Source organism: Drosophila busckii, chromosome X, assembly GCF_011750605.1.
Source record: "Drosophila busckii strain San Diego stock center, stock number 13000-0081.31 chromosome X, ASM1175060v1, whole genome shotgun sequence".
Taxonomy (NCBI): Eukaryota; Metazoa; Arthropoda; class Insecta; order Diptera; family Drosophilidae; genus Drosophila; species Drosophila busckii.
Window position 1 is genome coordinate 3,684,969 of NC_046608.1, and position 25,515 is coordinate 3,710,483.

General features: G+C 35.8%; 1 protein-coding gene across 1 annotated transcript in view; it reads right to left on the reverse strand.

The window, feature by feature from the left end:
- LOC108606840 (AF4/FMR2 family member 4) overlaps positions 1-25,515 on the reverse strand; it is a 92,959-nt gene that overhangs the window by 18,795 nt on the left and 48,649 nt on the right. The window contains exons 3-4 of the mRNA XM_017995288.2: positions 20,736-20,786; positions 3,408-3,464 (exon numbers count right to left, since the gene is read on the reverse strand). The gene's annotated coding sequence lies outside the window, so the exon portion shown is untranslated. The remainder of the gene's footprint in view (positions 1-3,407; positions 3,465-20,735; positions 20,787-25,515) is intronic.

Below are 25,515 nucleotides of genomic sequence, written 5' to 3' on the forward strand. Positions count from 1 at the left end.
TTTAACTTTTGGCAGAATTTATTGATACCACAATTTGCGCAACTGTATTTTGTTTAAATAAATATTTATTATTCATGTTTTAATACAATAAAAAATAATACAAAAATTTGCTAGCCAAACTTTAATGAAAACAATGCAATTTGTGTCAATGCTTCAAGCTGTCATGCATGCAATTAACTCAAATTCAACTGCTCAGCGCAAAGACAACTCGAAGTTATGAATAGAATAGAATAGAAAAGGAAAGCAAAGCAAAAGGAAAACGAAAGCAAATCCAGTAGCAGCAGCAGCAGCAGCAGCTTTGGCACAAAAGGCGCACACATTGTGGCTGCGAGTGGGCGTGGCACAAGCATTGACTATGTTAATTAAACTCATTACGGCTGCTGGGCGTAGGCAAAACCCAAACGCCGACGAATTGCGAGCCACTAAACGGGGCGAGAGTCAAACCCACACACATGTCCTTGGCAATGCGATCCTCATTTGCCAGCACTTTCCTCCACCCAACAAATTGGCCAATTTTCATATGCATGAAGCTGCAAGCAGCAGCGAGAGCAGCTTGGCCGCCCAAATGCATTCACTAGAGTTGCCAATGTTTTGGCCATTGAGCGAGCGAACGAACGAGGCAAAGGCATTGTTCGAAATAATGAAACATTCCACACAGTGGCACGCATATGTCTCTGTGTGTGTGTGTGTGTGTGTGTGTGTGTGTGTGTGTGTGTGTGTGTGTGTGTGTGTGTGTGTGTGTGTGTGTGTGAGCCTCTAATGATGTACAACATGCACAAAACGCGTTAATGGGCCGCCGAGCGAATAATCAAGCGCGCCCTTGTCCAGTCTCAACGACTGGGAGTTGAGCTTATAGTCGAGTCCGGCATTATTATGAGTAGCTGAACAATTGAACCGAACCGAACCGCACCTGTTGCCCATATCAGTTACAAATGCAGTGCAGTTCACACAGTTGCTCAACTCAAATGTTTGCATTGCTTTAAGCCAAAGTTAGTTGAACAATTAGCATAACAGCTAAAGTTTCAGCTTTTGGCAACATTTGTTTGGCTTTTTTTCATAGCAAGCAACTTTAGACTTAAAAATTTAATAGTTGTTGCTGCTTGTCTAACATTTAATTTAATTATATTTATTTATTTGTATTTATATACAATTATTTGACAAATGAAAAACTTTAAAGCTGCATAAACAAAACTAGTAATAATAATTAAATATTAATGTAATTATTAAGCGAGTATTGCATTTATTTAATAAATTAATATTTACAAAATGTAAAATGCTCAAATTATGTGACAAATGAAAAGCAAAACTAAAAATAATAAATAAATATTAATATAATTATTGCATTTATAGCTTTAATGCTTTATCTGTGTTGTATATAAATTTAATGAAACTAAAGCAAAATCTAATAAAAGTTGAACATTTAATTTTAAATATTTAGCCTAATAATATACAAAATTTAGTACATATTAAATGCTGCTGCAGCTCTTAAACAAATTATATTAATAAATTGCATGTTAGGCAAATTGCTGCCTAAGCTTGGCCTAATATTTTTTAGCTCTAAATTGTTTTGACATTAATCTAAGCTACAGCTGTTGAAGCTGCTGCGCTTTATTTAAATTAATTGAGTGCCATAAATATTGCAGTTAATTAAGCTGCAGGCTGCAGTTGCTTTTTAGCTTTAAAACACGCAACTCTAAGTGTATATAGTAGACATAGCTTCTTGGCAGCCAACGCTGCCTAAGGCAAACGCAAATCTAACCAAAATGCCAAGACAAATTTTGTTTGCGCTTTGTATTAGGTTGACAAAAATCAACACTCGAGAGAACGACGGGGGACGTTTGCTGCTGTCGAAGAAGCACAGCCCAAGCCTCAATCAAAGCGTGTGTGTGAAAGAGTGGGTGAGAGAGAGAGAGAGAGAAAGGGAAGTGGGTGGTGGCGCAGTACTCTGAACAGCTAAAAGTGTAAGATTTATGTTGCCAAAACGCCCACGCATAACTGCCAAGTTTGTAAGCAACTAGAGTTGAGTGTTGTATGCATGTGTGTGTGTGTGTGTGTGCGTGTGTGTGTGTAGACTGTAGCTTGGCTGTTTGTTCTGAGCAAATGTTGGCAATATTTTGCGGTAAAAGGTGAATTTATTAGCACTTCTGCCTCACAACCCATTGAAAAAAAAAAGAGAAGCGGAGCACAACCAACTTTTTAATACACTTTGTACATGAAAAATATATGCGTAACTATTTAAAGGCAGCAATTAAAAAATAAACAAATAGATTGAAAGACTTTAGAGCAATGAAAACAGTTAACAGTTATCTAGATAGATAACAGTCTAACGCGTTCTAAGCTGAGCACAACGTTGGTCATATTTACATACAATTTATTAATTTCTAGTACAGCTTGTAAATAAACGCAGCAAGAAAAAAATGTATACGATTCAATTGAAAACAAATGCGTGTAATTTTTTGCGTTTTTTGGAGAATATTAAAATTTTTATAACAAAAGCATTTACTGCATAAATAGAACTCACTGCATAGCAAATTTGGCAACTCTGGCGCTGCTAGTTTACGAGTTATAGCTGCTCATACAGACGCAGCGATAGCTTAAACGACGCTGATTAAGAAAATATATGCAGCAGTCAATTTAAAGTGTATAAATATATATTAAAGCAGCCCCGCCTCGTTGCCGCTGCCGCTGCTTGGCTGCAACTCTTTATTTTTTCTTGTCTCTTAACATATTTTTAGGCCCTCATTCTTAGCGCAATTTAAAACACATTTTCGTTGGATTAAATTCTTGACAAATCATAAACAAAACGCTCCACGGCGGCGACGCTGTGGCAGCTGCACAGACAGACAGAGACAGGGACAAAATTACAGCTACATTTGTATATCTGAATATCTGTGGCGGCGGCGGCTGCTGCTGCTGCTGCTGACTGATTTACTTTGCCTAACAAAAAGAGACAAAAAAAAACAGAAACAGCAATAAAATAAAAGAGAAAAAAAAGCCCACAGACAATAATCATAAAAAAAAGTTAGACAGACAGACAGAGCGATGCATATCTTAGGCAGAAAGAGACAGCGCATGAGAGTGAGAGCGAGTTGGCTAAACGCTCTTGAATTTGAAGGCTGAAAAAGCGACGCGCTGACCGCAACTTTGCCTAGGCGACACCTTTGTGTGTATCTTAAAGATACAAATCTTGTGGATTGTTGCGCTTGAAATTTTAAGCCGCTTTTTGGTTTGACTGCGCCACAGCACAAATAAAAACAGTAATAAAGCAGAGATAAAGCTTCACAAGCAAATGCTTACAAAATTCCAATAAATTGTTGCCAATAACAACAACAACAACAAATAGGCCAGAGACTAATAGACTCCGAACCGAATGCACTTTGCACTTATATTTTTATTTTGAAACTTACCCAATGCTTTGGAGCTAGAGAGAAAGCCTCAATTAGTGCGCTTGGTCCTTGTTATGTCTGCAATGGAAATGAAAATGTTGCAAATGTTTTTTAGTTTTAGTTTTTGAGAGCTACAAAAGCAGAATTTTTGTAATGCTGCCTAATTGAGTTCGAAAGCCATCAAGCATAGATGCCTTTGTTTATAAATTTGTTGCACACACACACACACACAGCAAGTTGAAAAGCAACAGGATTTGGTGCTGAATAAAACTCTCAATTGCAGCAATTTCAGTTGCCAAGCAAATCAGCACACATTTTAAAGGGGTGGGGGGTTGGTGGTGTGGGTTTGGCAATAAAATAAAATAGAATAGCATAGAATAGAATTTTTGAAACCACAAGCAAACGTGCTTGTTATTCATTTTTGAATTTATAACACAATTGGGAGCATACGTACGAAAAAAAAAAAATGAAATAAAAATAATGCCAAAAGGCAAACAGATTCAAGGACCTTGCGAAAGGAGTGAAAATTTCGCAGCAGCGAAAATAAATGCGTTACGTCGACTCGTGTGTGACACGTTAAAATGCAAATAAATAAGACTAGGTGTCTATGTGTGTGTGTGTGTGTGTGTAGCACTCAAAGCAAAAATTGTGTCGCGCCAGACTGTTACACACTCTATGTAAATAAGTCTATGTAAATATGCATAGAAATAAAATAAAAATAAAAATAAAGCAAGCAAGCGCTTCATTTAAACTTTTTTTTTATAGCATTATAGCTTTAATGTATTATATTTTTAACTATATGCATAATTATCAAAAGTACACAACAATTTATTATTTTTGCTTTAAGCTTTAGCAGCTAATTTACTAATTTATGCATGCATAATTTTGTAGATATTTATATATAAATTTTTATATAGACTTTTATTTTATTTTTGTTTTACTTCATTTACTCAATTCAACAAAATTCTGAATTAAAATCATTCAAGTCTCAAATGTAATTTATTTACTATAAGTAACTGAAACTTTCATAAAAACTGCTCTACATTTGTATAATAAGCATATAATGTTGTCTGTTATTTACAGCTAAAAATTTGAACTTTTTTTAAATCCCTTAATGCATTCAAATATTAATGTCAAAAGAACGCAGCAATTAAATAAAAAAATGTTTAAACGTTATTATTATCCTTTCATAGAATTACAGGCGTTATTTTTTCCAAAGAAGTTACATATTCAATTTGTTTTTGCTGTGTGTGCAATTGGCATGAAAATGTACACAGAATTTTTCTTAATTCCAATGAAAAAATGCATCATTAAATGTTTGACTTGAATTGTTTTTTATATATGTATAAATATATGTGGCTGCTTTAAATAAATAAATTGAGGCACATGTTTGTGAATTTGCAGCGACGTGTCGTCGACGCTTGGAGAAAAATTCAAAGTGTGGCTAAATATTTGATGAGCAGGGCTTTCAATTAGGCTTTAGCCACATGTGTGTGGACTCAAAGCCAAGTTTGTAGCTTGGCTTTAATCAATTGCCAATTGTTGTCCAATGAGCTGCGCTGCAATAATCGTCAAAGCAAATCGATTATAGGCTGGAAGTCCCACAAGCAAAAAGTTTGGGAAGACCCACAATTTGTTGAAGTGCGGGGCTTACCCCATTTTTTTTTTTTTTTTTTGTTAGCAACATTATGAGTCACGTGGCCTGTTTATATGCAGATAACCACACCCCCCTAACTGCTCTCTAAATTAAACATACATAACATGGCATTTTCATATGCTGAAGTAGATTGAAATGCGCAATAGGCGAAGGCTGCACTTCTTCTCCCTTGCCAGGCAGGGGGCAGCAAGACGTTGACGACCTTGTAGCAAAAAGTTATTGACTGCACACACACGGACGAATACATGTGTGTGTGTGTGTGCAAATATGTGTGAAATTCATGTGGCACAAGTTGTGGCAGCAACCCTTTCAATTTTATTAAGGGTTGCCTGCCTTTTGGCTCAACTTCGATTACAGTTGCCCCAGCCCCCACCCACCCGCGCACAATTTTTGTTGTTTCAAATCACTTGATTGCACAAATGCTCATTGAGCTAATTTTATTTTTGTTGCATGCATGTGTGTGTGTGTGTGGCAACTTGAGTCATGTTTACATTTGATGGGTTTCCAATGCAAAATAAAAATAAAAAACTGAAGCCCTGAACTTAGCTAACGGCTTCCTACCTGTAACTTATTAGTTTAGCGTATGCTCGACAATGTGGAAAAATGTGCAGCCCTGTGCTTAATCAAAAGCGCTCCAATTACTTGGCCCACACAACTTTGATTCACTCGAGCCAGAGCTTTGCCTTTCATTTTAATTAATTAACTACTAAACATTTCACTATTTGTTGCTGCTGACACTTGCCTGATTTATAGACAAAATCGCCACAGTGTTAATCCAATTAACTGACTTCAAACGCAAAAACAAATCTAATAAAAAATGAAAACAACTAAACTCGCTAAAAACTACAACAACGAGTTCTTGGGTGCAGCAAAACTGTTTCAAAGCAACTTATACTTATTCTTCTTCTTCTTCTTCTGCTTCACAACTTGAAGTTTTATAGTTTGTTTTTCTCCAAGCGGCTACAAATTTCATACGAGCAGCGCAAACTTGGCTCAAAACTTTTCGCCAAGCCAAGCAGCTATCAAAAACATCAACTACACATGTAGCTACATGTGTTTGTCTTTGTGTTGGTGTATTCGTGTGTGTGTAAGTTTTGGCAAAAGCTTCTGCAGCAGGTCTATTCATAGATTTTTACGAGCAGACAAACGTGTTTCAAATATATTCATTTTGATTTTGCTTTCTTTATATTTCAACAATTTAAAGTTTTTCAACAACAACAACAACAACAACAACAACACTGGGCCACACTATTATTTTAGCTGGGGGAGCCGTTAGTTTTACGATTTGTTATGCGCCATGCTGTGGCGCCTCCCACCACCCCCCACCCAACCAACCTTGACTTACGCCACGCGCCCATCCTGTGGCTCTGTCGCTGTCGTAAACGCATCATAAACAGCTGCCCATGCCCATTTTTATGCGCAGCACACACACACACACACACATGCCACATGCCACATGCCACATTGCATTATCAGCCCCAAAAAGCCAACAAAAAAATATAATCATAATTTTTTTATTCATAATTTTCATAATATTTTTAATGTGCGCTTTTCAACACGCACAACATTTTGTCAAAGTAAAAATGTTGCAAGCCCCAACAGTCTGTTGATTTATTGCCACAAAAACAGATAAAGCGCCTCAAGTTTCAGTTTCGTTTTTTCAAATAAAAAGTGTTGGAAAATAAACAAGTTGAAGATTTCATTTGTAGCCATGATAACAACAAAAAAATCTTTTAATATATTGCTGCTTAAATTAAAAAAGCAATAAATTAATGCTTAAAATATAAAACTAAAGTTCAGTGCATTTTTATAATAAAAAAAATATTTAACAATTTATGACTGTAGCAATAAAATTTTAATAATAATAGTAATGAGTTTCTGTAGCAATAGAACAAAAGTTTTTCATTTTAGAAATTTTTGAAATAAGCTAAAAAAAAATTTATTGAAAATAAGTATAGACAAAAAAAAGTTTATATTGCTTTAGTTATTATTAATAAATTTTAGAACATTTTTTAGGCATTTTTATAATGAAAGTTATTCAATTTAATTTCATTTTTTATAGTAAAAGAAAATTTAAAAAAAAATTAATTTCTGTAAAGTCATTAATTTTAGTAGTTTTTGAAATAAGCTAAATAATTTGAAAAACATTTATGGAAAATAATGTACTAAAAAAATTGTAGCTTGCTTTAATTTTTATAAATTTTAAAACATTTTGTTTGGGAATTTTTAGGCATTCAATTCTATTTTATTTTTTATAGTAAAAGAAAATATTAATTTCTGTTCAAAGTCAAAAATTTAGAAAATTTTCAAATGAGCTAAAAAATGTTGAAAACATTTATGGAAAATAATATACTAAAAATTTGTAGCTGGCTTTAGTAATTTTTATAATTTAAAAAATAAAAAAATATTTAAAAAATTAGTTTCTGTATAAATAAAACAAATCATTAATTTGTCAAATTAAGCTAAAAAATTTTGAAAACATTTATTGAAAATAATATACTAATTAAATTGTAACTTGCTGAAGTAATTTTTATAAATTTTAAAACGTTTTTAGCTTCGGAATTTAATTTAATTTAATAGCAACGAGCTTTGATTGAATTTTCAAGCAATATTTTGAATTCTTAAGCTTTTTTTCGACTTTGTCACTTGTGTTGCGCCGCCTGCTGTTTGCTGCTTGCTGTTTGTTTATTTTTGTGGCAAGTGGGCAAAGGTTTGATTAGGCCATAAAAATGGAATAGAGAGCCGCGGACATTGTACACGAGCGCACTTGTGTTTCGCTCTATGATTGCCTGGCTGGCACATTTAATGTCACCATGCCCCAAAAGCGGAGCAGCACGCAACGTGGCACATTTTTATTTTACGAGCTTAACGTATTTTAAAGTCGTAAAATGCATTTTAACAGCAGCGTTGATGTTTGTTGTTGTTTGTTGTTGTTGTTGTTGTTGTTGTTGTTGTTGTTGCATGCATTAAGCTATTATTGCCATAAACGCATAGCGAACTTTAACCCTTGGCATGCTCTAAGTAGCGTGGACCCACAGCTGGCTGGCTTATGTGGCTGCCACAAAGCGCATGTTGCTTGCTTGCCGCTTGCCGCTGCTGCAGCTGCGAGTCCAATAAAATGTAATTAATTTGCAAAAGTTTTGCAACAGCCAATAAAGCAGCAGCGGCAGTGGCGGCAGTGGCGGCTGCAGCTCGAGCGGCATTTGCATGAACCAAGGATGAACCAAAAAGCCAACGAAAGCAACAGCAATGGGCACAAAAAATTTGCCACACAGAGATTGCAAAAAAGGCAAACAAGGATGCAGCAACAGCAGTTTGTAGCGCTGCTTGGGGCATGTGGCATGTGGCAAGAGCAGCGGCAGCAGCAGCTGCTAGACTATAAACTTATAAAAGCCCAGCACACAAAACTCTCTAACCAGCTCAAGCAGAAGACGCCACAGCCAGCGAGAGCGGAAGCTGCATTAAAAAGTTAATAAAAGTGGAGCATGCCACAAGTCGTGCCGCAATTTGCGGCAAATGCAGCTGGCGCAAGGATATGCATATGAATATAACTATATAATCTGCAACACACACCCAGACACGGCGACAGCATCACGCATACGCAGTGTGGTGCGAGCTAAAAGCAGCAGAACTCTCAACTCAAATTCAACAACTTGTTGCACACACACACACACAAGAGGTGGCATAAGCTGCGGCTTTGACAGCAACATGCACCACCCAACACCCAACACCCCGCCCACCCACAACAATTAAAACTGCTCAGCACAGCGAGCAGCTGAAGCTGCGCGTATTTAATGCGCACACACACACACTCAAACATTTATATGAATATAACTGTGTGTGTGAGAGAGAGCGAGTAACGAACTAACTAACTGCAAGTGCCACAGTGCAACTTGAATTGCTGCCACACCCATTTGCTCAGCTTTTAGCTTTGCGCCCAGCACTTTGGCTATATCTTAAGTAATGCGGCGGCGGCGGCGGCGGCGGCCAATTGAAAATGTCGAACAAGTGCCACAACTTGTGCTTGCCAAAGCACTTGCCGCATGTTGACGACGATTGAACTCACTGCTAATTAAGAACGCATTTAACACATTGCTGCAGTTGCAAACAGCAAGTGTCAGCAATTTGTTGCAACAACAACAAACAATTTATCAAACTATTTATAAATGCGAGCAATTGTTATGAACTAAAGTTAACAACAAATGCGCACATAACAGACAAGCAACATTTGAAAGCAATTAAGCGTTAAGAAAAGCATAAAATATTAATATAAATAAATATTTTTTAAGCAAAACGAACTACGAACTAATCAAAAATTAGCACTGACATTTTATATTGTATATAAAAATTAAACAAAAAAGTAAATTAAATAAAAAAAAGAGCAGTTTAAATAAATACAAAACTTAACTCGGACAATTTGCATAATTAATGCGTTTAAAATTTACTTTAAATATTATTAAAAAATACTGAAATTTCTGTAGTTTTGCATTGAGCAAGAAATTATTTAATTTTTAGCAAGCATATTTTATTTATTGCAAAAAGTTCAATAGAATTTATTAGCAAGCTAAAACGTAAAAAGAATTGAAGCTGGTAATATAATCGATAGTTTATATTATTTATCGATTTTAAAGACTATTACATTAGCTAAAATATATTGCATTAAGCTTTGGTATTGCATTAATTTCGTAACCAAAATGATTTGGAAAAATTTACAAATTTATTAAGCATACAAATTTTGAAAAGTTAGCTAAGAACAAATAAACAAATAAATATATAATGAACAAAAGCTAAAATACAAATAAAAATTCTATATAAAATGCAAAGAATAATGAGCAAATTGTCTGTAATAATAATAAATATAATGCTGCCATATTTTTGTTTTATAAACAAAATAAATAAAGCATACAAATTTTGTTAGTTAGCTAAGCAAAAACAAACAACTAAATATCAAATTAATCAAAGCTAAAATACTAATAAAAATTCTATATAAAATTAGCAAATTGTCTACAATAAGTTGAAAAATAATGCTGCCATATTTTTGTTTGTTAAACTAAAATACAAATAAAAAATTCTATATAAAATACAAAGAAAAATTAGAAAATTGACTGACTAAATAGTGTAATAAATAGAAATATAATGCTGCCATATTTATGTTTATAAACAAAAGCGTTGTTAAAATGCACACAGTTGAAAATAGTGACAAACTCGTTGCCAAAAGTTTTTGCCTTGAGTAGCTGCAAAATTCAAATCAAAGCTAACAGCAAACACTTTTAAATTGCTTGTCAATGTGCCACACACACACTAAGACACACACACTGATACACAATGTGGCAATTAGACAAGCAATACGGAAAGCCATTACAAATTTAAGCGGCCACTTGGCGGCGGCGCTGGGCGCTCTCGGCTCTGGACGCTTAACTGACGTCCAGTTGCTGCTGCTGCTGCTGCTGCTGCAACAAACTAAGCAAAAACTTGCATGTGTGTGTGTGCGCACAAATATTTTCAATTACAAATTGTATTTTTCCGTTTAGATAAGCAAAATTTATGGCAGTTTCAGAAGCCCACAGAGAGCGAAAAAAAAAAAAGCAAAGCAAAACCAAAGTCAGGCAACTGTTTGGTAAGTGGACTAGCCCAAGAGCTGGAGCAGCAGCGTCTTCGATCGTCCTGCGGCAACAAACACTTTTGCGCTTGGTCGGCGACGCAGTTGTAAACAAGGCTAAAAAAAAGAGAACATTTGGTAGCAGACAAGGACGACGGCCAAGACTAACGACGCCAAAACGGCCAAGAACAGGCCGCAGACTGAGTTCGAAAAAAAAGAAAATAGAAAATACAACGAGAAAAACTTTCAGCAGCAGTCTGTGGGGGGAGAGGGGAAAGAAAACGAAATGACGTACAGATTTACGTAGTATTTGCTGCTTTTACGTGCCTTTTGTGGCGCCACCAAATGTCACGTACGCAGACTATTGGACGCAGGTGGTGGCAAGCAGCGGGGGCATGACCAGCAGTTCCTTAGTTTACGACTACAATTGCAACGCACTCGCTCTCGCTCTTTTAAGTTGCACTCTCGTTTGAGAAAATTGCAACCTGCTTACAAATAAGCGACAAGGCCATAACACCACCCACCCACAACCACCCAGCGTTAAAAACAATTCATTTTCAAGCAAAAACTTTGTCAGTTTTCTTGCTTGTCTCTGGTCTGGGGGGGTGGGGTGGGGTGCGCTACGCAAAATTTTGTGTTCGCACCTCAATTGAATTTGATTGAAAATTCTCAACGAGCTTGTGACAAACTACTGCAGCCAAGGGGGGGCGTGGCACGTCAGCAAAATAGCTTGCGGTTGCTGCTGCTGCTGCTTCTTCTTCTTCGTTTTTCTCTTGTGCTTTTGGCTTGTCAGTCGCATTATTAAAAACGTCATGTAGTTAATGCCCCCACGCCTCAAAATACAAATAAAAAAAGGCTAAAAGGGCGTGGCCATAGACCACAACACGCACACGTCCGTCTATCCGTCCGTCCGTCCGTCCGTACGTCTGTCACTCTAACTGTCTTCTATATTCATTTGCTTGCCCCACGCATAAAGATTTTATTTCAATGCACGCCCGCCCAGCGGAAATGCCAAAGCAGCAAAAGAAGAAGAAGAAGCAGCAAAATGGCGGCGTAAAGCAAACTAAAGTTTAATGACGCATACAAATCAAATTTATTTAACAAGTTTTTATTTAGCGAAATTATGCAAACGCCGCAGCAACTTGAAATAAAAAGTGCGCATTAGTTTGTTAAATAAATAAAAGTGAAGCTTACGAAAATAAATTCGAAATAAATTAAAAATTAATTTAAATATGTGCTGCATATTTTTTGTGTTCATATTTATTTTTTCAATTCAAGTTTTTAATTAATATTCAATTATTTAGTGTGCTTTGATTTTTCTAAAATTAAAATTCATCTATAATTAGCATATTTTTGTATTTTTTATGCTGCAGTAAAAATTTCTTTATTAATTTTTCTGTTTGGAATTAAGCAAATTATTTGCTTTAAATATTTAAGCTCTGATATTTTTGTTTATTATTAAAAATATTGCTTGTTTATTAAGGCCAGAAATATAAAAAAATTATTTTTTATTACAAAATTATGATTGTAATATTTCTTGCTTTTATAAACAAGCAAATATCAGAGCTTATGTAAACGAAATAAATAATTACTTAACAGTTTTTAATTTTTTAACTGTACTACGTCATGTTTGTAATTTGTTGTCATCAAACATTTCGCTGCACATAATTCATTATATATTTTATCAAATCATATTGCATAATGCTGCTCAATCCAGCAGGTAACACTAATGGGCACATGTCAGAGTTTTGAGCCCAGAGAGCTGCACGTCAACGTCAAGTTGTGTGTATGGGGCCCCAACGCCAACGCCAATGCCAACAATAATAATAAAAATAACAGCAACAACAACAGCAGCAGCAGCAAGAAATGCTGCAGCCCATTGGGGACCCATAGACAAGCTGAGATCCGAACAGATCTCAACGTCGTCTTATCATAATGATGACGTTTACATTTCAATTAACGCAGAACAACATAATTGCAGCAGTCAAATTATATAATTATACACAAACACAGACACACACATACATGGACTTATGTATGTATGAGTTGTGTGTGTGTGTGTGTGTGTGTGTGTAAAGGGGCCGCAGTATCGACATGAACATGAACAGCTCCATGACTGTTGGATTTTATGCATATTGAAGTTTCTTGCTTGTGTGGCAGCTGCATGGCCTGGGCCTGTCCGTCCGTCCGTCTGCCTGTCTGTCTGTCGAAAATGCGTTGCAGGTGTTGCCCCATGTGTCAAAAAATAATCATTTTGAAATCATGAGATGAAAAATGCGTTTGTTAAATGCAAACGTAACGTTAAACAGCCAACCGACCGACCGACCGACCGCCAATCTCTGTTGGGGTGGCTGCCCCCCCTCGCTCTCTTTCACTCTATTGAAACTTAATGCAGCATGCGGCAGGCCTTACGCCTGTCAAGTGTTTGCGCGCCCTGGTCTCGGGTCTCGGCTCTCTGGTCTCGGGTCCAGCAACGAGTTATAATTTGTATAAAGTTGGTGCTGTCTGTCTTATGTGAATTCCATTTCAATAAACGAAACGACTTGAAGCCGCTTTCAGTCACTCAACCTGAATGGGTCGCAGCTGCAGCAGCGCCCAATGTTGCACGTTGCACGCTGCACTGCACGAAAAGAAAGAAAAAAAAGTCTAGGCAAGCGTCGAGTCTGTGCTAGTAATAAAAAATTTATCTGATTGATACGGAAATGAACAAAACAAAATAAGCACAGCTACAAAATATCGTTGGGGAAATGAGAGTCGATTGCATTTTATTGAATATCAAAATGGGCGTCGGTCTATTAGACAATTTCCAATTGATATTAAATTAGTTTCAATTTTAATTTTTTAATTTATTTTAGCAGCAAGTCAAGTTTGTATTGAATAGAAGAGAGAAAAATGCTTCAAGCTAAGCGCGTGGTGAGCAAAAGAGAGCAGCGAGCTTGAAGTGAAGAGCGTGGTGAGTTGCAGAGACAAGAGCGTGGTGAGTAGAAAAAGAAGAAGTTGAATCACCAAAAAGTTGAAAGTAGTTAAAACTACTAAGCTACAATATTTTTGTAGTATCCCTTTAGTACGACTGCTATTAATTGTTGATAATGCTGGTGATTTTATATATGAAAAGCAGGCAATGAATTCACCAACACTATGATTACTATTGTAAGATTATAGCTTAGGCAATGCCACGACTTTTTGTTTAAGCACTCCAATTATATTGATGAATTTATTGGTGAATTTGTTGGTGAACTTATTGGTGAATTTGTTGGTGAATGGACATATATACTTACGCTAAATTGCCTATGATATTCGAATTGTACTAGTAAACTTATTGGTGATTTTAATGGTGAACTTATTGGTGAATTTGTTGGTGAATGGACATGCATATATAAAATGAAATGCCTCTGATATGCGTATAATATTCGTGAACTTATTGGTGAGTTAATTGGTGAATTTGTTGGTGAATGGATATACATACATGCTCTAAATTTCCTATGATATGCGAATTGTATTGGTGAACTTATTGTTGAACTTATTATTGAACTCATTGGTGAACCTATTGGTGCTTAGGCAGATATTTCTATGCTAATTTCACCAATGATTTATATGGGCGGTAAGCAAAGCTGCTGATCCATAACTTGAATTTGATTTCTTACAGTGTACACCACACCGTCTCAATAGTTGATGAGGTGTCAAACTAGCCCATGCCCATAAACTAAAGCCTAACGGCGCAAACTTTAAATGATATTGTGCATATTTCTACAGACTGTGCAAAAGAGAGCGCGAGAGAGAGAGAGTGAGAGCGTGAGCGCTTTTCAATAAGCTGGCTGTGCATAATTTTTCATGACACATTCCCATACAATAATCTGGCGTGTAATTTATTAACATTTCTTGGTTGTTGTTGTTGCTTTTTTCTTTTGCCACTTTTGCTACAAAGTCAGCTCGACTGGCCTGTCACTTGCCACGCCGCGCCAAGTTGTCTTTGGTCTTTGGCTTGGGCTTTTGAGGTTTCGCTTTCAGTCCCACACACGCATTGAAAGGCAAATTGAAAGCCGGCAATTGCCACAGCTCGAGTTGCATGCCACACATGCAAACAGCCCGACCGCTCGGGCTGCCTGTTTGATGTAGCGCATTAAACAAATAAAGCGCCAACGCAGTCAATTTTTCATTAAATAAAAATAAATAACAAACAAAGTTTACGCAGGCAGCAGCAGCAGCCAACGCTGGTCGCTTTTACAGGTAATTGATTTTTTCGCCGTTGGGGGGTGGTACGGTGGGTGGTGTGGCACGTGGCTAATGCAACTTTGGCGTGCATGTCGCGGTATTATTTGATGCATAGTGCTCTGAGCCTGAAACTACCTTTTAACCCACTAAAGCCCACACTACGCTTTGCTGTTGTTACAAACTCTAATGAGTGCTCTTAAAATCGCAAGCATTTAAAACTTAAAACAACTTAAAAGATTAAATGCTTTTAGCGCTGGCCCTTTTTTTATAATGAAATCTTAATGTTTTACTTTTTTTTTTGCTGTACTTGGCATAAAGTTGCATAATACTTTTAATTAAAATATTTTGCATGCCAAATCGGCTTGGCCGCCAAAGCTACTTAAACGAAACCGAAGAGCACAGCCGACATTGTCAGACGCTATAAGTTTCATATAAGCGCAGTTTATGTCTGAATGAAATATGATTGCAATCAGTTATGTTTTATATCTCAATCGAAAAAGCTTTTTTTTAACTTAACAATACTTAGAATCTATAGAAAACTGTAAAGAGCTCTGCTAACTAAAAAATTTATTCAGAACTCATTATGCCAACTAAATTAAGCTGCTTGAGGCAACTTTGCATGCATCAAAAAATCCAAACAAATTAAATATAGTTCAAATGTTATTCAATTTGTTTGTTGTTCTGTATAACATTAAAATGTTACAATGCAAACAAACAATTGCATTATATGTTAATAAACTAATTTGTTCATTCAAATTGGTTGCAGTCAACTAACTGATACACTTGGTATGCTGCATATATAAAAAATTTAGATTTTAATATTAAGTAAGTAATGCATAAGCATAAAACTAACTTTATACAAAATTTTAAGTCTCTAACTTTTATAGTTGCTGAGTTCTTGTTGCTCATACAGACGCGTTTTGGCTTGCTAAACAAAAATAAAAGCTGCTGAGGTTTTCTATAAAAATAACAAAGTGTATACAAATGTAACAAAACAATGTTTTGCATAAATAAAAGCGCAGCTTAAATTTTCGTGCATTGTATTTATAAAAACAATTGCGAATTTCAAGTGAAACACACAAAAAGCAGCAAAATTAACACAAATGCTAATTAGACTAAAGCAGACAGGTATATAAATAAAAATAAAATATATATTAGTATATATGGCAATGCTTATTAGAGCGCAATTCAATTCAATTGCGAGTGTAATAATAAATTAATAAAATTAATGCTTATTACTTTTATGTGTGTGTGTGTTTGTGTATGTGTCGCACGTAAATGAAAATGCTTTAGCATTTCAATAAAAAATTTTATGTTCTAATTATGAGGCAAACGCAAGACGCAAGCAGCAAGAAATGCGCATAAAAATTGACGCAACTGCCCCGAAAAGTTGCCGCTTCGCCTCCTTAGTGCTGCTCATAATTTTTCTATTAGACAAATAGAGCGAGGGGGGGGGAGCGGCGTAGCCTGGTGAATGTTTGTCATTGAGTGTTAATAAATTTTTATTAAAAACATACGCAACACACAAGCAACAAACAAACACAACACACACACACACACCACCACTAGCAAGAGACTGTGCTCTTTGGGGGTGCAAAGTCGCACATTTGGTGTATCATACGCTGACCAGCAACGGAATGTCTATAACATAGGCCAGCACCCCACCACACACACCCACCCCCACTCCACTGTGCACTCACGCCGCCACACTTTGTGGCAACTCAATGTCCAGCTGAGCCAACATACATAAAAAGAAAATAAACAACACACAACAAAAGTGAAGCGCAAAGGAAAAAAAAAAGCAACGACGAGTGAAGCAAAAGTGCAACAAGCTGAAACTGAAGTTTAAAGGGAGTTGGGGGTGGTGGGGTTGGGGTTGAGCGCTGCTTGTTCTAAGGGAATTTGATGTGAAGTGTGGCCAAATTAATGAACGTTGAATGAAGTTGACCCGCCTGTCATAAGGCGCCATAATTACTTTTCACACCAGGCGGCGGCACCCAGCAACAAAACCCAAAGACTCCAATGACTAACGGTGGCAAACTCAAGAGCGCGAGAGAGAGCGAGAGAGTGGGGAGGGGGGCCTCGCCCATATTTACACAGCGTCTAGAACAGCTGGGGCGGTTCAATGTTTAGCTGTCTACTCATTGACAAGGCGGCACATAAAACAACACACACACACACGCACACACACACACACAGCACTGGCAACAAGTCTAACAAGCCAAACACACACACACACACACTAATTAATTGATAGCAGAATCAAATTCAATAAAAATGCGTGACAATAAACAAAATTTAATAACTTTGACATACTTTAATTAATTTTCGTGCGCTGGCAAAAAAAAAAAACGTACAAATTTTTATTTGTGCGGCTTGTTAATTTTTTGTGTTACGTATTTTATTTTTAGTATTTTTTTGCATTTAAATTGCTTGCTTATTTTATAGCGTTTATAAAAATTTAAGCACATAAGCTGCAAGTTTTTATGATTTTTGTAAATAAATTTCTTATATTTTTTATTAATTTTTATTTCTGGGCACATTAAATTCTTTTATGCGTTTATATTAATTTTATAGCTTTGCCATATGCAAATCTTAAATATGAATATATTTTTATTTTGTTTTAATTTGTTACGCATTTTTATTTTTTATCGTTAATATATTCTTTATATCATTTGTATTTCATTTCAATTATTAATTTCATTAATTTCTGCTATATGTGCAAATGATATTTAGATTTAATTTAATTTTTTTTACTATAAAATATAAAAGTGATTTTTAGTTTATGAATCATTTTTGAGTTGCTGTTATTTATTTGCATTTTATTTAATTTTTATGTATTTTAATTGCTGCTCTTTTCTATTTACATGTTTGCCATTCTATATTTACTCATTGTAATTTTGTAAGTAAGCATATATTTTATTTTATTTTATTTAATTTTATTGAGCGCACATTTTGTGAAACAAACAAACAAATACCACATATGAAAATTGTAATTTAGTTTTATTGCCCTTGAGTCACATGCAGATTAAACATAAAATTGCAAAAAGTAAAATATAAAATATAAATTGCAACAAACTGTTGAAACCAAGCCATAATACATATATTTGGTTGCCGCTGGCGTTACACACAAATTGACAGAGCTATTATAGCATTTATGAAATCTCTGACTCGACTCTCTCTCTCTCTCTGTGTGTGTGTGTGTGTGTTGAAACCGCAATTGAAATGCAAAATATTTTGCATATTTAAAAGTCAAAATGCAATCATTGAAAGCAATACAAAAAATGGGTGCAGCCAGCAGCAGCAGGCAGGCTGCATGGCCAGAGGCGTAGATTGGGGCAGGGGGGGGTCTGGTGTTGAATAATCAATGTGCACAGTTTGAACTTAAATTTGTGACAACATCAAATAATTGTTAAAGTGCGCATAACAATTGCTCGGGCTACAAAAAGCACTTGAATAACAAAGCGAGAGAGAGAGAGAGATGGCGCGAGTGTGAGTGAGAGAGAGCGAGTGAGTTGGTGAGTTCATTGTAAAAAGTTTGCCTAGGCAAACGCAATTTATAGTGCGTGTAAATGAACTGCTGACCAAAAAACCAAAAGCACACACACATACACTGAGGGAAATTGTGCATGCTAGTGTGTGTGTGTGTGTGTTTGAAATTTATTGATTTTCATATATTTATTCGTGTAAAATACCATAAATTACAATTATTTAACAGTGTGTCACAAACGGGTTAAGAGGGGTGGGGGGTGGGCTGACTGGCTGGGCAAATGGCCAAAGTAGCGCAAAGCTCTACGGCCGTTGCTGCTAGTTGGGTCAGTAGTCCACAAGTCCATTGTTGTAGTTGCTGCTGCTGCTGCTGCTTTGTGCCTTGGCTTGTTGCTGTTGCATAATTTGTTAGCCAAATTGCAACTCAACAAGGCAACACACACACACATGCACACAAAGACTGCGTTAGTCAAGCTCATCAAATATGCAAAATTTATCAGCTGCAGCAACAATCAATTGAGGTGCATATCAGCAATACAGTCAGAGAGTCAACTAACTGTGTGGGGTTAACTTGATACGCACACATGGCTTGTAAATTCGTCTCTGAATAGCTTTGCATATTGCATTAGGGTGGCTCAAAATAACATAAGCTAGAAAACTGAAACACAAATTCAAGTAATTCATTTATATTAAAGCTAAACATTTAATAATTCAGTTTGTATTGCTGACTTTTGGTATAAAAAAAATCATTAAATAAAATAGCATAGCATTAAATAATAAAGTAAATAATACTAGCGTCTACTAATTTAATTTTTGTTACAGCTGCTGCTTGAAAATATTCTTAAGAATTTTATAGAATTTAATTAATTTAAGAATTTCTTAAGAATTTAATCATAATTCGAGTTCGAATTTGAATTTGAGCACAAGAATTGTTGCTAATGCAAACTAAAAGCTCGAAGTAAGCTTAACTTCAATATTTAAAACAATAAACTGAAAGTAACACAGTTGGAATATTTTCGAATTCGAATTTGAGCTAATTACTAACGAAAAAAAGCAGCTTAAGACCTGAATTATGTTGAATTAAATTTTATAAATAACAAAAATTAGTTGTGTTTTTTAAAGCTTTCTAAACTGAAAGTAACACATTTGCAATATTTTCGAATTCGAATTTGAGCTAATTACTAACGAAAAAAAGCAGCTTGAAATATTTTGAATTAAATTTGATAAATTTTAACAAAATGTTGTTGTGTTTTTTTATACTTTCGACTTTTTAAACTGAAAGTAACACAGTTGGGACTATTTTCGAATTCGAATTTAAGTTGCTTGAGTGCAAATTAGAGAAAAGAGCAGCCTAAAACTTTAATTACATTTCATAAATTTGTGTTTTTATTTATGCAGCTTTCAATATAAATACTTAGTGAAAAATTTTAACAATGTTTTTATTTAAATTTCTATTAAATTCAATTCTATTACTTCATTAAATTCGACTTTGTTAATTTATTTGCGGCTAACAATTCGAACTACCTTAATGTACACTATATATATAGTATAAACTAAATGCTTTAGCATGCAAAGCCGCAGCACACAAAGATGCCGACAGAGCTTGCAACAAAGCGTGGCAGCAGAGACTAGGCATGGGAGGGGTGTTGTTGGGGTTTAAGAGTATGTCATTGTTTAGATAATCAAAATATCAACACTTAATGTTTTCTTTTCAATGAATATTTTCACTTGCAGCAACGCCCAGCATGCCACGCCCACCCAAAAACTAAATTTGCTGCATAGTTTAGCAATTGCCTGGAGATTTGTAATATATCTGTATAGATATTAACTGTAAATTGCAATGCAAATATGCGAATTTTGCAATCAGCAGCAATTTCGAATTTAAGTTAACCACACACACACAAACACACACATGCATAGACTAATATGTTTAGTCAGCTATGCACTTAATTTGGCAATTGTCTATGCGTTAGCAACTGAGGCAAGCAGCGCCTATAAATATATACACACGTATATATAGCTTAATATATATCGGTCTCTTTGTCTGTCTGTGTGTTTGTGTGTGTGTGTGTGTGTGTGCGTCTTAAACAGCCAATGCCATTAATATTAATTTCGTGTTTAATTTATTATAATTTACGTGCATTTGATAAATCGCATTATTATAAGCAGTTGCTGCTGCTGCTGCTGCTGCTTTTGCCTACTTAAGTGGGAGTTATGTAGTCGCTACCCAAATGCGCTTTGTACAGAGCGATGTACGGCATTAAAGATAATTGTTCTTGTTCGCGCTCGCGTATAGATTGTTGCCACCCACCCAACACCCACCACCCCCCAAACACAGCCAGCTCTATATTGTTGTTTTGCTTTGTCTGCCATTTGGGGGCAGTTCACTTACCTTGTGTGTTGTGCCTATTGTGCCAGCAACTGTTCGACAAGCATTCACAAGCTGTAAAGAGAGCAGAGCAAAAGTGTTGGTAAACGTTAAATAATTGTGTAAATTTGTGATTGCTTAAGCTTCGAGTGTAAATTGAGTCGCCTAATTACTTGTAATTACTTTTAAAAGTAATTATGTATTGATTTTTATGCTGCACATAATTGATTAAATAGTATAATACGTTAATTTTATATGCACTGCGTAAGTTGCTGCACATAATTACATTTAATTACTTGCAAAACTATTTTAGTAATTAAACTTGTTATGCAAAAGTGCAGTATGATTTTATTTAGTCATTGCCTGTATAATAAAATATGCATTACGTCATTATATGCAAGTAACTACATTTAATTACTTGCATTACTATTTAAATAATTAAAATTGTTATGCAATAGTGCAGTATTATTTTATTTGGTCATTGCTTTGTTTAGTTTCAAAATGAGTTTTTAATTTTTACTACATTTTTCAATGCATTTTCTGCATTTAATTACATTACTTATATTTAATTACTTGCATAGTAATGAACGTAGTACAGACTTTTTTACATTATAAGTATTTTATTTATTTGTTTAACAACTGGTGAAATACTCAAAGCAAGTCTAATTAATAGCATTTTAATTACACAATTACTGCGCAAGTAATTACGCAGTAATGCCAGCACTTTTAAGCGACTATTTAAAAGACTTGCCATCAAATTTGTTAAGCCGCGCTCATGAGCAAGTTCAAAAATCGCATTAAGCAACAAACGAGTGCGTGCGAGCGAGACAGAGAAAGAGTGCGAGAGCAACAGCAACAACGCAAGACAATAACAATTGCAATATACTAAATATTTATGCCTTGTTGTAAAGTTCTTTTGTTGTAACGCATTTGGCTTGCATATAAAAATTGTGTAAAATAATAAAAATAATTTCGCACACACACACGCACACACGCACAAAGGAAAATGTCGCCAGACGCCATTTTCTTTTGTTGTTATTGTTGTTGTTGCTGTTGCGTGTAATGGACGCCGTTATGTGCATTGGCATTGGCTTTGAACATTGCGCAGAATATTGAGACTACATATTGGCTACAAGGGGTTAAGCGCGCGTGTGTGTGTGTGTGTGTGTGAATGCATTTTTGCAATGGCTGCTGCTGTTATAAACGCACATAAATATAATTATACTGTTTATAAAAAGTGCATGCAACATGCTTGAGGCAACTTCAGAGAGAGAGCGAGCGAGAATTTATGACAAGTGCTTGGGCGCTTGAGTTTCTCCACTAGCGAACTAATCTATAATGAACCATAAACACTATCTGAAGTCATTGGCGCATACATTTGTTGATTTGTTTTAAACAAATAGCGAGCGAACATTAACACCTACGTAACGCAGCTAAGCGATAATTTCTCAATCATTGGCGGCAACTCAAAAGCGTCTTAGGCCCACCTAGTACGTAATGCTTGCAATAATAACAATAATAATAATAATATAAACAAAAAAAAAGGGGCCAAGCAGCATTATTAATAGAGTTCATTAGCTGCTGCTGCTGAGTGGACAAACCAGAACCAGTTTTCGATTTACGCTTGGACAGTTGGTGTTAGTTATGGTCGCTCGCATTTTTGTTTGCTTTTCATTTTTTTTTTTTTTTTTGGGCATCAAATAAAAATAATGCTTTGTTTATAAATGCGCTTATCAGTTCCAAAAAAAAAAAAAATACGCAGCGCGTTGTCTTTTTAATGAGAACTAATGAATGCGTTGGAGCGTTCGACAAACTGTTCGAAGCTGTTGCTGTTGCTGTTGCTGCTGTTGGGTTGCTCTGCTTGTGTTTTTTGGAAAGTTTTGTTTATTTTTGTTTTATATGGCTTTTGCTTTTATTATGCGCGCCACAATAAAAAGACGTGCAACCCACACAAGTTGAACTAAATGGAATTGATTGGAAATCGATTGAGCAGCAAGATGAAGAAGCGCAGTTGAGAGATCTCTGAGATCTGACAATGAGATCTCCAGCTGAATGATAAATGGGCTAAGCTCTGAATTCAAAGATATTGGAGCACAAATGCTGAGAAAATCAAATTCAAGTAAAGAACTTTAAGCCGCTGATTAAGCTTTTTAGCTTAAAATTCGAGTTCGAGTTCGAAAATTGAATTCTTAGCATTCAAAGTTTAAGTTTAGGCAACGTTTGGCTAGACAAGACAAGACTTAAGTGTATGGAGCCCTGGTCTACAACTGCGCACTTAGCTTTAACTTTTTTGAACGTATTCAATTTTAAATTTGATTTATTGTCCACAATGTACGCAGCTTTAATACTAACACACCACCCCCCCAATATAAAAGAGAATTTGTTAACCCATGTTGCCCCTAATAAAAGCCACAATAATGCCATAAGCGCATAATTAACATTTACCGCTTATGAATTATGCAGTTGGCCAGCTGAGAAAGGCGGTCAAAATTAGTATATGGCAGGCATAAACTTTGTGGGCGGCTAGCGCAGCTCGGGGGCGTGGCATAATTTTAAGCATGACATGACATAAGCGCTTTTAATAATAACGCAAAGACAAATGTATAAACGCTAAACAAAAAGTGCAGCCAAATGCAAGAAAGAGAGAGAGAGAGAGCGCGCAAACATGTGACATATGCGGCAATTAATGCCGTTAATTATTAAAGTTAACACCCAAAAGCGACATGCACAAGTCAAATAAATAAACACGCAGCCAAGCCAAACAAAAAAAAAAGAGAAAGAGAGAGCGTGAGTGAGTGTGAAAGAGCAAGTAGTAGCTAAAAAATTCAAACGCCCTCGCAATTAGTTACAATGCGTGCTAATTTCAAATGTAAAATACAAAAAAAAAACGTAAGCGAGCTTAACTGTTAAGCGCCCAACCCAACCCAACCACCCAACCAACCAACCAACGACTATGCGTAGCTACATCAATGTTATAATGATTTTTATTTATAAACTGCCGCACTTGCCACATGCGTGTGCCACACATTTTCGGCTGGGGGTTGAGGAGGGGGGGATTATGATAGCTTCTAGGCATTGTGTTTGGCTGAAAGGACAGTTGGCACATAAATAATTCACACGCCTGCCTTGTTACGCTCGCTACTATATACGATATATATATATATATGAAGCCAGCAGCTTTTTGTAAAGCCAATAATTTAATACAGCTACAAAGTTATAAATTTTAAGGCTTTCATATTTTATATAAAAGCAAAATGTGTCTAAGCACAAAAATATTTTTGTTCAAATAATAAAGGCAGTTAAAGTTAAATAAATAAAACAAATTTGCAGCTCAAATTGAATACAATTTATAGAATATTAGTCAACGTTAAAATTTGCATTCAAATGAAATGAAATAATTGTTTCCTAATGTTCTTTAACTTTAAGCAAATTGGCAGCTAAAATAAAATGAAATTTTCATTTGCTAAAATTCTGCAGAATTACAAAATTAGAAAGAAGTTCATTTAGTAGCTTTTATTTTGAAATATTTGTATGCAAGTTTAGTTCATTGGAAATGCATGTGTTGCAATTTTGTACTAAATTTTCCATTCTAATATGTACAGCATATTTGTTGTAATTAAAAACACAATTAGAAGCTAAAATTCAAGAGAAATTTGGCTGCAAAAATTGCAACTTTTTGAGCTTCAAATTCGCTCAACACAAAGCTAAGAAATTTTACAATCTCTTCATCTCTCTCTTTCTCATGCGCTCTCTCTTTCTCTTTGGCTGTTTGCATATCTCAGGGCGCTCAATTAAAGAAACGTTTGCGTTTAAACGCCTTCGGTTTGGCCTAAACCAAAACGATTATGTTAGCTGCCAATGAGGCATAGGCCGCTGGCAAGGATATGCAGCCAGGCGAGTCCTTGCTACAGAGCATATGATTTTGTATTTACGAGCAACAAATCCCAGAGCCAAAGCCAGACAGACGCCAGCAAAAACAAAAAGAAAAAATTCAATTTTTTTTACTGCTTTTTGTTGCTGTTGTTGCCGCCGCCTACGCGATTCAATGCGACTGAAAGTCCAAGTGCCAATGGGGTCGTCATCATCAATAGCTTGGGCTCGAGTCCTGCGACGACCATTGAGCGCCATTAGACTGAGGCCTGCTGCTGCTTCAGACATTAAAAACAGCTGCCATTGTTGCTGCTGTTGTTGTTGTTGTTGTTGTTGCCACACACACAAAAATTGCCTGTTTATATTCGCAGCGACAGCAAATTTTATTATTACATATTTTTGTTGTTGACAGCAACAGAGAGCGACAAAAGTGCTTGTTGTTGTTTTTGAAGTTTGCTTTTTTTTTTTTTTTTGCAAATTTTGCAGTTTATTTCAAACATTTTTCGTTGCCAGCCGTTGCAGCAAATCAGAGTTGTTGTTGTTGTTGTTGCTGTTGTTGCCGCATAGACACAATTCATATTGATGACAGCCACACACAAGAGCAGACAACATGTTTGTCTAGCAAGGCCTAGCAACAGCTGCAAACTATAGACTATATATTTATATATATGCTGTCTTTGAAGTGGGTGGTTGGGTGGTTGGGGGGGCACCTCTTGTGCGCCGGCGCATGCCACTTGGAGCAGCGCACTGCTCCCAATTAAAGAATAATTCATTTCAATTGAAGTCAATCAAAAGAAATTATTTCACGCTCAATCAATTAAGATTCAAAGCAGCAGCAGCTCAAAACACCAACACACACACAACAGATTTCCATATTTGTAGACCCAGCAGAGTCGCTAAACTGCAAACAGTCTTCAAGTTACAGACTGCGTCG